General features: G+C 36.3%; 1 long non-coding RNA gene across 1 annotated transcript; it reads left to right on the top strand.

The window, feature by feature from the left end:
* The first annotated feature begins 1,161 nt into the window (after nucleotides 1–1,161).
* LOC131550606 (uncharacterized) lies at nucleotides 1,162–6,558 on the top strand. Its single transcript, XR_009273589.1, has 3 exons — nucleotides 1,162–1,317; nucleotides 1,988–2,138; nucleotides 3,639–6,558. It is a non-coding gene; the product is annotated as an uncharacterized LOC131550606 (long non-coding RNA).
* Nucleotides 6,559–14,839: the final 8,281 nt, after the last annotated feature.

Raw genomic sequence — 14,839 nt, forward strand, 5'->3', positions numbered from 1 at the left:
AAGTTACGAGAAGAAAGTTCATAGGCTTTTCATATTGGCCTTTTATTAGAATAAAGCCATTGTGAGATTAAAGTGGTAGTTTTTTCATTAAAAAGAATGAAAATAAAAAAATCTAAATAAACAGATTAAAGTATTATTAAATAATATTTTTTAAAAACTATTTAAAGTATTATAATATAATGCTAAAGTAAATTCACTGTAAAAAAAAAATATATATATATATATATATGAAGTTGGTTTATAAAACAAAGATTACTGGAGTATGTTTTACAAGAAATTACTATTTCAGTCTTTCTACTTCAAAATTTCGCCTTTATTTCAATGTGTTATTTGTTGTTTCTTTGTAATTGTGAAATTTGCTAGCAATTTATGAGTGAATATTGTTTACACCTTTTTTCAGTGCACTTTTTAAAATGAAAATACTACTACTTTAATCTCATAATTACTTTATTCTAATAAAAGGCCTATTATGAAAAGCCTATCATGAACTTTCTTCTCATAACTTTAAACTTTTATTATTATTATTATTGTATAGAATTTTAATATTATATTATCTGATTCTCCTATATGGGCTCCTCCTAATTGAGAATAAAAATTTTAAAGACATTATGGATTACGCTAGTAATATTTTGAGAGCTAAAGCAAAATTATGATAATAAAAATGTTTAGTATTTATTTCTCCTATAAGAGAAATTAGTATAAATGTTTATTATCATAATTCTAAAATATTACTAGTTTAATCCATAAAGTTTAAGTTTTATTTTATTTTTTTATCCATCCAGAGTATGAAATGTATGTTCAGGTGCTTGTTCTCTTTTCTAGCCCCCATCCGAAAGCTTCCAGAAGCCACCCACTTATGAAACTACATTCGAGGCTGTCTTGGTGACCTGAGTGATTGTTGTTTTATTCCTGTGTGCTTTTAGGTGAGTGTTTTATGCTCAATCGCCCTCTCTAACACAAACCCAGAATTTACTGGCACCTCTCACAGGCATGACTGACAGAACACAGCCAATACTCACAGTTGGCAGCAACTCTCCAAAAGAACCATGCTGCTCTGGCTTACGTTTTATTTATAGCAGATACCTGGTAATGAATACCTAGCCACCGTGAATTACGTGTATTATGTGCTAAATGTGTGAAATGTCGTCGCTGTAATTTTCTAAACAAAGTTGTTTAGTTGGCTGTATTTTTGTTTTTAATTCATTTCGTTTTTTTTGGGAGAGGTCCAGTCTCCATGTGGCCAATAAAGAGCAAGGAAGCCCAGCAGGCAGGAAGCTAAACCTCCCATCATACCGTGAAAATACGAGCGCGAATGAGGTGAAACCACTTGACACTTTCAGAGATTTCTCTCCAACCCCAATTATCTCATATTTACACCTTTAAAGACCAAATTGAAAAGAGAATGAAATGGCAAAACGGGTCTTTATCTCCAGCTGATTTGCTCAAAAGTTTAGCATTCAATCTTCAACCTGTACAATGGTAAACCAAAGCGATGATCAAATTTATATCAAGGTGAATGTGAGTGAGTTGAGCACGTATGTATAGTTTAAAGAGAACGTTTTTACACAGGTATGTACAGTAAACACTTGAGGAAGTATGAGACAAGGATGGTGAGTTACTTCTCTACGAGCATCTTTTGAATGTTGTGATAAATTTCACATGCCTGGTTGAAGGACAGAGCTCTTGAGAAATGTTTCGTTGGCAGTCGGAATTATAAGGGTCATTTTCAGTGAAGTGCGTGCTTTTATGCAAGAAAAACATTCTTAGTCAACTGACAATAGAGGAGAAGAAGGGAAAAGTAGATGAAAGCGAAAAGAATGGAGAACAATTTAAGCAGACTTGCAGCTTTTACCATAAACACAACATTCAACTTTCTTCTTTTCTGCTTCTTTTATTTTTACAAACAATTCATGAGAAGAAAAAAAGGCAGTTGTGTTTCTCTGTTTAGCCTTGAGACTGAATTGAATGAGAGTGTCCCTGGTTTCAGGTTAAGTAAGTCTGTCCATGTGAAGGATCAGGTGTATCTCTCCAGCTCCATTGTGCTCTTGGTATCCGGCCATCGGTTTGACTGATGAAGAGCATCTTCATATATACTGTGGTCAAAACTGAAGACTGGATTGATCTTGTGTCTGTTTAAGGTAAGTTCTTCCATTGTAGTTGTTCTCTGTTTCTTATTGATGGTTTGGACTCTTTATGGAACTCTTAGTGAGACTCATTAAATATGTTTATTAGTTATTATTTAACATAAAATTAACCTAGCATTAAAGTATCTTTTTTTTTTTTTTTTTTAATCTGTGAATTGCAAATTTATATACACTGCAAAAAGTGATAAGTTGACTTAACTTAAAAAAAAATGAGGAAACCCGTTGCCTTAAAATTATTAAGTACATAAAAAAAAAAAGAAGTGTTAAGTGAACTTGACAATTCAATTAACTTTATTTTTTTAATTATCAATTACTTACAAATTTTAAGGCAACGAGTTTCCTCAATTTTTTTAAGTTAAGTCGACTTATCACTTTTTACAGTGTATATATATTACACTTGTTCCTAACTAGCTAGTCCCTTATGAGATGCATCCTTTTTTTAGGCAAAATATGCAACAAAGTTAACATTGTTATTTTTTTTATTTTTTTAAAGCATGTCTATTTAATTTTGACGTTTAATTAATTTTATATTTATTTCTAGAAAATTTTAAAACCTAAGAAATGTGGGTTTTAATATAAAGCTCACATCTGGGATTTTTAAAAGAAATAAAATTAATACTTTTGTTTAGCAAGGACACACTAATTTTAACAAAAATATTTAACTATAACTAACTAAATGAATTAATGAATCTGTTTTAAATGATTGCTTTTCTTTTGAACTTCCTATTCATTCAAAATCCTGAAAATATATCATGTTTTCCACAAAAATACTTTAATAGGAAGAGCACCAAATCAGCATATTACAATGATTTCTGAAGGATCATGTGACACTGAACATTGGAGTAATAACTGCTGAAAATTCACAGAAATAAATGAAATTTTATAATAGATTACAACAGAGAACAGTTATTTAAATTGTAATAATATTTTACTGTTTTGATCAAATAAATGCAGCCTTGCTAAGCATAAAGGACCTCTTTTGAAAAGTAGTTTATATTAATCACTATAACATATAAAAGTTATAAAAATATAACATTTCATACAATACTTAGTTTGGATTTAAATACAATACTTAGCAATCAACATTTTGTTTAGCACCATCTTACACTCTCAGAAATAAAGGTACAAAAGCTGTCACTGGGGTGGTACCTTTTCAAAAGGTACACTTTTGTGCCTATTATGTTCAAATATGTGCACTTTAAGTACTAATATGTACCTTTAAAGTACCAAAATGGACCCTTTAGGTACAAACAGTACCCCAGTGACAGCTTTTGTACCTTTATTTCTGAGAGTGTATGCTGAGTATTTGTTGAAAAATATACTTTATAATGACATTAATAAATGACATCCCTCTTCCTTAACTTTTTCTGATATTTATTCTCTTGATTCACCGGCAAATCTATATTATAAAATATATTACTAACAATATAAAAATGATTTGGGCATTTCCAGGGAAATATGCCATTACCCTCTCATATGCTAATCTCTGTCCAGGTACACGCAAAGCCTAATGAAATCGGTCTGGGCACGATGTGACTTTAAAAGTGTTCCTGTAGCAGCAAAAGGAGGATGCTGGGAAGAGGAGGTCAGAGGTTCAGCCGTCAAAGAGGTTCACGAGTGATGGATGGCAGTCTGAGCTGCGCACAGCACATATACTGTAGCCTTAACCGCCGAAAAGGCCTGCACACAACACAAATAAATAAATAAACACGTACATCAAAGGAATTTTCAAAAAGAAAAACAAAGCCAGAGCACGTTCACAAACTCACACTTACACACACACGTTACACACCCGTGCCAGAAAAAAAGAAAGCAAGCAGTCAAAGGCCTGAAAATGCACACATAGTTAACTGTCTGATAACGGCAGGCTTGAGGAAAATGAGACAAAACAATACAGAATAGCGAGAAGCATATGTGTAATTCTGTATTCGGTTTGAAATGCTGCGGTGAGATTTTGCTGAAGCTGATTGATGCCACTCTCTCTTGAAGGATAGTGGACCTTGTGTCCTCGTGCAAAAAGTGTCTGTTATTGCTTGTGTTGTGACGTGGGACACAAGGAATGAAACAGCTGAAATACAGTTTGAGCTGCTTCATGGTAAATTTGGTTAACATTCTTTAAATTAGCAAACTAAAATTTGCTAAAAATTGTCTCACTTCCAGGCCATCCAAGATGTAGATGTGTTTGTTTGTCACAATAACCCACAAGTTATCCATATGACTCCAGTCCATCAATTGATGTCTAGTGAAGTGAAAAACTGTGTGTTTGTAAGAAACAAATCCATCGAGGCATTTTAACTTTAACCATCACTTCTGTCCATAATCCATACTAACGTTTCCTCCAGTGAAAAAGTCCATCCCCTTTGTCCTCTCACATCAAAATACAGATATATTTGAAATGAACTTATGGTGCATGATCTGTTCATATTTCTCGCCTGATTTAGATGAGAAGACTTTTTCACTGAAGACAGCAATATTATGGATAGAGGATTCTGTAGTTTAGCCAGAAGCGATGGTTTGCTTTGATTACAAACATACAGCTTTTTGCTTTCCAAGATGTTAAATATAGGACTGGAGTCATGTGGATTACTTATGGATTATGTGATGTTTTTTTTCAGCTGTTTGGATTCTGACGGCACCCATTCACTGCAGAAGTGATGTAATGCTACATTTCTCCAAATCTGTTTAGATGAGGAAACACACTCATCTACATCTTAGTTGGCCTGCGGGTGAGGACATTTTCAGCTAATTTTAATTTTGGGGTTAACTATTCCTTTTCACACTGTTCAAATAAATTCACACTGGTAGATAGGAAGCAATTACCTTTTAATTTTTATTTCTCTCAGCAAAAACTGAATTCCACACTTTTGTGTTTGTTTCATTGTTTGCAATGTAATGTATACATTATGTTTACAGATTTTTCCTCCTAAAATCATGATTCTGTCTCAACCTGATCATATGTCATGCACACTTTCAGTGATAATATTTCAGTAAATAGTGCATTATAGGATTACTATTGTCTCTTAGGAATCAACTGCGGTTCTGTAAGTGTTTTTCTAAAGCAACTACGAAGCATATGATTCCCTTATGGTTTGTAAATGGTGCTCCTGTGTATTTGATTTCTCTGAGATTCAACCACAGAGATTCAAGGCCCGGCTAGAGACCAGTGTAGACCAGCATGTAAATTCAAGTCCGGTTAATACTGGTTTTTAGTACTGGTCTAGGTGGTGAATTAGCCAAAAAGTTCACAAGGAAATCTAGTCGATATTTTGAGCAGAGATGTTAGCCGATGAATTAGAGCCTATATTTGTGCATCGGTTTAAGGCGTGAGGGGCGCTCTGGGTGGGTTTCAGTTTGGATAAAAATGCTTTGAGTTTCCTTGAGACCAGGTTGAGATGTGGCCTTGAGCAGCTCTGGCCTTCAGGACAGGATGAAATATTGAGTGTGCTCAGCGCCGCGGACGAAAGGCCCTGACTCTTTGTCCACACCGCAGCTGAAGGAGCAAGGGTCCAACGTCCCCTCAACAACCTCTTTGTGCCGAATCTCCAATGGATCAGTCGGTCAGTGCTTCATTTTTCATTTTGCTTGCCTTTCTTTTCTCAACTTCTCTCTCTCTCTTAATCAGGGCAGTCCAGGCCACACTTCTGTGACCTGGACTCAGTTTAGTACAGTTGAAAGAACACATCAGATTGTGCTGCTCTCTCTGAGGGGATGATATTATGGTACCTTTTACCTGTTAGGAGCTAGTGAGGCATCTTGCACCTCTATAAATGAACTTCAGAGAGATGTGACTGACAGAAACACACAGTGAGCTCACCTGTTTGACTGGCGGCTCTCTCAGGCCCTCACCGCTCTCTTTTTCCACTCACTGACTCCGGAGCTCTTTTTGGTCTTAATGGCGCAGTAATGGCTTAAGCAGACCGGCCTACGCCACACTCACATATTCACCGCCTGAATACAAACGCACCAACACCTGGCTTGTTAAACCGGCTCTGGACTTGAAAGGTGGAAATCTAACATGCTTTTGCTCCATTTAATGAGTTATTAAATGAACACTTCACTGAAGACTGGCATGGATTTGTGGGAAAGACAAAGACAAAGAATTGGGGCTCATATGAATACTGCAGTAGGCTGAAGTAAAAATAAGTGATCATTAATAGAAAGTTTGTTTGTTTTAGCCATATTTTTTTTATTTATGTCTATATTAATTGGATTTGAATTTAAACATGTATCAACAATGAAGAAAAACAACATGGAACAAATTAGCAATTGTTTATCCATGGTTTAGTGCAGTGTTGCAAAAGAATGTATTTGTATACAGTATATCTTTAATTTTTTTCTCATTTGAATAAGATGCATTTGGCTGAGTTAATTAACCTGCTAACAAAACAAGCAAATCCTGACATTTTTGACTATATGACTGGATTATTAAAATCAATAATATTCCTTGTAGATTTTGTTAGTAGATTGTTAATATCTTGTGGTGCAATTTTTTTGGTATTTTTTTTTTTCTTCTCATAATAAAATCATGTTACTTTAATCATAATGCTCTTTTTTGTGTCGTCTTGGTCGTAAAAATAACTTTTTTTAAAAACAATAAGATTACGAGGTGAGTTATAAAATTGTACTTTTCCTGTATCCTTTTGGTAAACGTGAATACATCTCTTTTAAATTCAACTAAGTGCCTCAAACGACACTCTTGAATGTATTTTAAAACAATTTAAGTCCTGAACTTCACTTGCAAACACAGCTTTCAGACCATTAAAGATTGTTGGACACTGGAGAGGCCACTGGAAAACCTGTAGAAGTCAGCCAATCAGATTTAGACTTTTGCCTTTGCAAAAGTGGTTCCACTTTCCGCTGGAAGCCCGTTTCCACCACTGAATAAAAAACAAAAAAAGGTTTTTATCTCATAATTCTGGCTTTTTTTTTTCTCACAATTGCGTGTTTGCGTCTCCCAATTCTGACTTTTTTTTCTATATAAATTTCCAATTGCGTGAAATATTCAAAATTGCGATATATATATATATATATATATATATATAGAATTGCGAGTTTTTATCTCACAATTCTGACGACTTAACTCACAATTGCGAGTTTATATCTCACAATTCTGACTTTACATCTCGCAATTGCGAGTTTACATCATGCAATTCTGAAGGGGAAAAAATTCAGAATTGCCAGTTTATATCTCACAATTCTGACTTAATTTTTAAAAAAGTAAAAGACTTCAAGTAAAAAGTCGCAATTACCTTTTTATTTTATTTTTTTTTATTTATTTTTTTATTCAGTGGCGGAAATGGGCTTTCCATATGCAGATGTTCAGCGAACACAATGTGGGCGGTCTGTGGGTGTGATGTCTAGACAGTAACAAACCTCAGTACTCAAGGGGGCGATAAAGTTACATTCAGTTACATTCAGATCCATTAAACCAGATTTGTTATTATTTGGGTGAATTGCTGTATTATAAACACACTGACTTTGCAATAGCATTAAACTGTTGCTCCACCATATCAGTATTTGAGACTTTTATGCCAATTCTCGCTATGGCTCCCCTTGCGACAACATGTGCGCTTGTGTTCACGTACTTGCGCAGAGTATGTTCCAGCTTTAACATTGCAGAAAAGTGAAGTAAGTGCGAGCGTTCCACTCGTTTCTTGTGTTTCTTTGGCTTTGAATGGTAATGAGAGTCAGAGGGAGTCTTTCTCAGCTCTAATAACCTGTATGATGACACTTTATCTGTAGTTTGTGCATATAATCACTAAACTAAACGGGGCGACCCCAGGGGCAGAGGTTCACTGCCTGACATTTGACATCTTCATAATTAACTGGGAAGGTCTGATCTCTTCCTTCAAATGACGTGCATATCTGCTCCATTTAATATGCTTATAAGCACTATGTATTATTCAAACATGCAAATGAAGGCTGGTCAGAAAACAGACTTTTTGACACAGGTTTCACAGTTGTCGGCAGTAGTTACCCCAGCCTGATAATGAACGCTAGTCCATCTGGAATTACCCAACCACATAATGACTGAGGCTGTTTAACCCCTTTATAAAAAGTCAAAATTATCTATGAAACTAACATTCAATAAACATTTTTGGAACTTTTTTTGGTGCCGACGGACAGGGCCGTCCTTTGGGAGGTGCAACTGGTGGGCCCCGCACTTTGAGGGGGCCCTCCAGCAAACGGACAGAGGGGGACTGGAACACGATTGCAAGACCGAGGGGGACACTTCCCACCCCCGGAACACAATCACGAATGGACCCAGTGGCCCTGCTCCCTACCTCGCACTGGGCCCCGCGTCAACTACGGATGGCCCTGATTATGGAGCCCCTGGTGATTAAAAAAGAAAGATGGAAGGAAAAAATATATTTCAGTGTATATGTAAGGGATAATCAACGGCTACCTGTGCATTAAACGATTTGAATGCACGACGCGAAGTGCATTCAAATCGATGAATGCACAGCTATCCGTTGATTATCCCGTTTATGCCATGGTCATTTGCCAGCATTCACATATTAAAGATGTTAATAATATTTGCGCTGCAATATTTGACCGGAACGATAAAAATTTATTTTCGTCTGTATTACTATTCATCTATAACTGTATGTTACTATGGTTACCAATGTTTATAGGAAGCCTGAGAAACTTTGAGTTCTCACAAAAGTATTGCATTCACCAAGAAATTTTGCATTGTTTCGCAAAACATTTGCAATCTCTCACAAATGTATTGGTGTTTCCCAGAGAAAATTTGTGTTCACACACAAAACATTTGCATTCTCTCGAAAAACTATTGCATTTCTCTGAAAAACATTGCGTTCTCTCATAAAAGTATTGGCGTTTCACAGAGAAAATTTGTGTTAACACACAAAACAGCATTTTCTTGCAAAAGTATTGCATTCCTCCAAGAAACTTTGTGTTTACTTGCAAAAACATTTGCGTTTAAATGAAATTTTTCACTCCCATCTCATTTTTAGGGGCTCCATAGGTTGCCAATTGATGTCCATCTTTGTGCTGAAGCAAAACCAGTTGAGGACTACGCTAGAGGTGTGTTTATTTTGGATATAAAATACAATTGATCTCTGCATGTGTTCCCTTACGGTCTTTTTTAGATGAACATAGCTGCTGTCCTCAGAGGGACGGCTCCTCATTTAGGAGTCCGAGCATGGAGATGGTCAACCACTTCTATGGTCTGAGGTGTTTGGAGGAGCCTGCAGTTGTTTTTTCTGAAGCCAAGCTTTTTTAAAGATGTGGTTTTGAGTTGGGGCAGAGAGAAAGACTCTTTTATGTGCTTTTTTTGGGTTGCGTTAGTGTAAAGCACAGGCTGCTGGCTCGGCTTTGGCTTCACTGAGCCGGTAACCAGTACATGAGCCTCTTGTCCTCACCTCAGCCTTCTGAAAGCTGTCTGTCTCCTGCTCACACTCTAGAGGTGAAAAAGACACGGAGGGTTAGAACACAAGCACACGCTCTATTGCCTCTGCCAAAAGGGTCTTTCTGGGACAAATTATAGATGAAATATAATGTCTTAAATTATTCATCTTTTCACTAACAACACTACATAACTAATCCCATTCAGACTAAATAATGTGTTGATAAATGTTCCTCGTTGGGAAGGAGCATTACACATCAACACTTTGCTCATCCAGCACAGTTTGTGCTGCAGATGTGAATCAGACTGTAGATCATTTGTAAATCAATTGCTTTACAGGAATGACTTTGCTTTGTATGACTTTTTTCTCTTGTGGAACACATTTATTATCAAAATTCCAGAGGACATTATTTTCCATACAGCAATCCATGATGATGACTGGCTCCCTAATTCTGTGTCAATATGAATATGCTGTACAAATTTCTGGGGTCAAGGTCAAGATTTTTTTTTTTTTTAATGAAATTAATACTTTTATCCAGCAAGGACACATGAAATTGTTTAAAAGTGACTGTGAAGACATTTACAATGTTACAAAAGATTTCTATTTCAAATAAATGCTTTTCTTTTGAACTTTCTATTAATTATAGAATGCTGAAGAAATGGTTCCACGATAGGATTTCACAAAAGTTTTAAGCAGCACAACCTTTTTCAACATCAAATCATCATATTAGAATGATTTCCGAAGGATCATGTGACACGGAGGACTAAATGCCACTACAGAAATAAGTGAAATGTTTAAATATATTACAATAGAAAACTACTAACTAAATAAATAACGTTATTTTAAATTGTACAAAATATTACTGTTTTATACCACACTCACATGAAACATTATGTCTAATAATAATAATAATAATAATAGTGATCGCTAACAGTAACTATGGTTATATGTTGATATTTCCATTGGGCCAAACCGACAACTGGTTTCTCTTTTTCAGTCAGTCAGTCAGTCAGTCCATAAAAATAACTACCACTTCATTGTCAGTGTGTTTAAGAGCCTGAGACAGGCCGCTATGTATTGAGTGAGTGCATCTCAATATCGGCTCATGTGTCAAACAGAATAATTTCCTTCCAGGGTCTTTTAAATAGGAAAAGAAGGGTGTAGAGGGAGAATGATGGGGAAAGGAAGCAGGCCATAGAAAGCCCGTCCACATTTTGTTTACTTCTGGAGCTCATTGCAAATATCGAGCAGGATCGACAGCTTCTCCTCTTTTCCTTAAAGGATGTAAACATTTGTAAATTCGGGCTCACATGTGTCGAGGTGGATCAGTTTCCCCCGTCCACGGGGGTTTATTGAGTGTGCTATTGTTGATCTGCGAGTAAATCCCTGCATGCCCCCTCAATGCCTGGAGCCAGCCCCCAGCCCCTGCTGCTCCCCGCTGCGCCCCTCTCTCTTCCCTCTCTCTCTCCATCTACCTGGCCAGAGCTCTTCTGTCTTGATGTTTCCGCCCTTTTCTTTCTCCGCTTCTGCCGCTATCAGTCCAGCCACTCGTTTGGTTTTATTTCCTATGTGATGAAGTCTATAGCTTTGTCCCAAAACCTAGTGTTCTACCTATAGAGGTTGCAGAGGTGCATATCTGATGCGAAGGCCGTTTCAAATGGTAGGCATTAATTATGCTGCCTCCTGAGATACCTTGTCTAATCACATTCATCTTTAACAAACACAATCCCAGAATGCACTGCAACAAAGTATGGCCAATGATGTGAGCAAAATATTTATTATATATTTAATGTATATTTATATTTCATGCACTGTATGAAAAAATATTTTTTGCATTTGTAAATAAAACTTTATATAGAAAATACTATTTCTGTCGTTCTACTTCAAAATTTTATGTTTAATTTTGGTGTTTATTTGTAATTAGTGAGTGAAAATAGTTTCTGCACCAGATTTTATTTCAGTGTGCATTATTTGATTTAATACACAAGAAAGTTTAAAACTATTAGACTTTTTAAACAAAATGATGTGTGTATTTGTTTTATTTGCATTGTGTTATAAGTCAATGAAATAAGCATACCATCAAAAAATACAAATAAAAACAGTACAATTGTGAAATATCATTACAATTTCAAATAATTGTTCTTTAAATGTAATTTATTTCTGCAGCCATTACTCCAATGTTCAGTGTCAGACGTCATTCTAATATGCTGATTTGGTGCTCATACAACATTTCTCATTATTATCAATGTTGAAAACAATCGTGCTGCTTAATGCTTATGTGGACACTGTGATAATATTTTTTGATTAATAGAAAGTTCAAAAGCACTTAAAAAAATAGAAATGTTTTGCAACATTGAAAACTTGGCTCGCATAGCCTGTATCGTTTGAGTATCTTTTACTCTCGATTTGAGCGGCGCTATTATATGTTTATTTCTATATAGAGCATTCCAAATTAGTCACTTTTGATGTTCCATTTCAGTTCGGATGCTGCTTATGGAGGCAGTAAGGCAGCATACTAGATTTTGGAACAGAGCTTATTTGTCTCCGTAACGTTCTTTTTTTTGTCTCCCCATCTTGAAGTGATCATTTCATACCGTTTGCGTGAATCTGTGAATCCCACACTGTTCTCATTGCTGCAGTATTTGGAGTTGTGATGACACAGTGCCCATGGGAACTGTGGGAAAGCTCATGTGGTGAGTATCATCACCATGATTGAAAGCTGTTACATTCGTAGCGTGCCTTATACAACTATACATCATTTCGCCTGGTTTGGGCGGACTCCGTATTTTACTATCTTTTGTTATTTCACCAGGTGAACTGATTTAATCTCATATAATCGAATTTCCTTTTAAGCCAGAGTTTTCCTTAAATGTGCTTCACGAGGAGACGTTGTTCTGCGATAAGTATAATGTCATATCGCTATCTTTCCATTACATCTTACGTCTTCTGATCTTAATGCAAAAACCCACTTGTGTTGTCCTGGGCGAACGAGGCCATTTTGGTCTGGCAGTGTTCCATTAGACTTTTCCCCTCCTCTCTCCTTTGTCTTTGTCTTCTCCCATCTCTATTTGTGAGTCAAATCCCCCTCAGGTTTACCCAGCATGGCTAGGCTTTGTTATGCTGGATCCTGTGCCCTCTCCCCATATATTTCAAGTACAGGTTGGCAGAGACTCCAGTCACCCGAGGGAACTGCAGCGGCCAGTGATGAGGTACAGTACAGTGAGGAATATCTCAGCATAGGTTTGACAGATCGCTAAAAAAATGAACATTCTGTCATTATTTGAGTACCTTATCACATCTTTCTACTTTTTTTAGTATAATACAAATGTATTTTTTATGAAATATCCTGGACAATTTTTTCAATATAACAGTGAATGAGCAATGGAGCCATCAAGAAAAAAAAAGTCATAATAGTGTCGTAAAAGTGTTCCAAACAACTTGTGCAATATATTTCAAGTCTTTTGAAGTTACACAAAATATATGTGGGAAAACAGACTGAAATTACAGCTGTTATGTTGTTATTTGGGTAGTGTAATAAATAAACTGATCCAGTTCCTAAATCTGAACTGAATGATTCGTTTACAAATTGGACGGATTCAGTTTGGGTTCAAATCCCTAAATCTGACAGATGTTTGGTGTGTAACTTCTTAAATATCAGCGCGTTTCTCCACTACTTGGAATATAGCACATGAGCTTTCTTTTATGATTTACTTTTATGGTGCTGTTTGCAAATAGTTCATTATTCACTCTTAAAAATAAAGGTTCTTGGCATCTATGGTTCCATGAAGAACCTTAAACATCCATGGAACCTTTTCATTTAGAATATTAAAACATTCTTCACACTAAAAATGAAAATGGGTCCTTTTAAGAAGAAACCAAAAATAAATAAATAAATAAAATGATTAATGTGATTACATGTAAAAAGAGCATTCGGCCCATTGATGGAAATGTCTTCCTTTGTGCTCCTAGAAAGTCAAATAGGTTGGTATTGACATGAGAGCAAATGAACGATGACATGATTATTCTTATTTGGATGAACAAATCCACTGAGAAGCATCGTTTTAGATCCCAGTAGATGTGCTTGTTGTGAAGTTACTATAGCAGTGCGTGTTTTGGTACAGGAATGTGAAATTTGAGTCACATCGAACAAGCAAACCCCAAACCTGGTTTGTTTTCCATTAACACTCAGACTTGCCGGCCACTTTGGTCCGAGTTGTTTTGAGTTTGTTCTATTTTGAAAGCCCGAAGCTCTGCGGTATGGGTTTTACATCTGTTTGTTAGTACGTTCAGCTGGACACATTGTCTCCAACAGACCTGTGCTGTGACCTGTGGGCTGCCTCGCCAACACCTTCCAACGTTACAAAAACACAATCGAGAGAACCGTTCCATGTTCTCTGCCTCTCTCCCTCACTGTTTCTCCTCCCTTCCCTTTCTTTCCCGTCATTTCATCTTATTAAAGCACATGGATTGTCACTGTTATTTACCAAATATAGTCTGACAAAGAAGAAGTGGGAATTTTTACTGATTGAAGATCAAAGTGGCAAAGTCTCCTCCTCAAATCCCGCCCTTTCTATTAGAGCCCCTTAAGAACAGAGGAAAACATCAATTTCTCACACATCAATGGCGGCTTCATAATCAATTGAAAAAGACACTTGTATGGGGATGCAAATCTTATCTTTGTCTTATTAAAGCTTTTAGAAGATACATGCCAGGATTTAATGTTATTAAATAAAAGAGGTCGGTTTTTTAATCTAAAGATGCAGAGGCGTTAGTAATGGTCTAAATCAAAGCCTGGGGAGTCTCTTAATAACCAGTAGAGTTTTCCTATCCTTATTAATATTGATAAAATATACTGTGATGTGATCTCCGTGCTTATGATGCATTTTGGAGATGGTTAATGAACAAAAATAGGATGTGGGATTCATTTCCCAGGGAGAGGATGGCATGGGCGACCTGGGTGGAAAATGAGTTTTCGTTCTGACCATTAATATGAACAAAAGCTCTTGCAACTAATGTTGCTTTAAAGTGAACACAGACCTCGTCGCTTTTCCTGTCTGACAACCGAGTTTTATTCCGGTTTGTGTGTATAAATATGCCGCCTTCTGTTTGTTCAAATATATAAAAAGACAACGGCTTTGCCCTCTGACCTGCCTTTGTTCAGGTCATGAATCGCTTTCTGGAAGTGTAATGAGTCGATTTTATGTAAAACTTGAGCTCAAGGTTGTTATGAGATACCTTGAAAATAGACATTACGATTGCAGGTTGACACGTCGTAATAAGTGAATCACACTCATGATGCTCCTGGCATTATGTGATTCTCTGAGA

This window comes from Onychostoma macrolepis, chromosome 12 (genome assembly GCF_012432095.1).
Source record: "Onychostoma macrolepis isolate SWU-2019 chromosome 12, ASM1243209v1, whole genome shotgun sequence".
In the NCBI taxonomy this organism is placed as follows: Eukaryota; Metazoa; Chordata; class Actinopteri; order Cypriniformes; family Cyprinidae; genus Onychostoma; species Onychostoma macrolepis.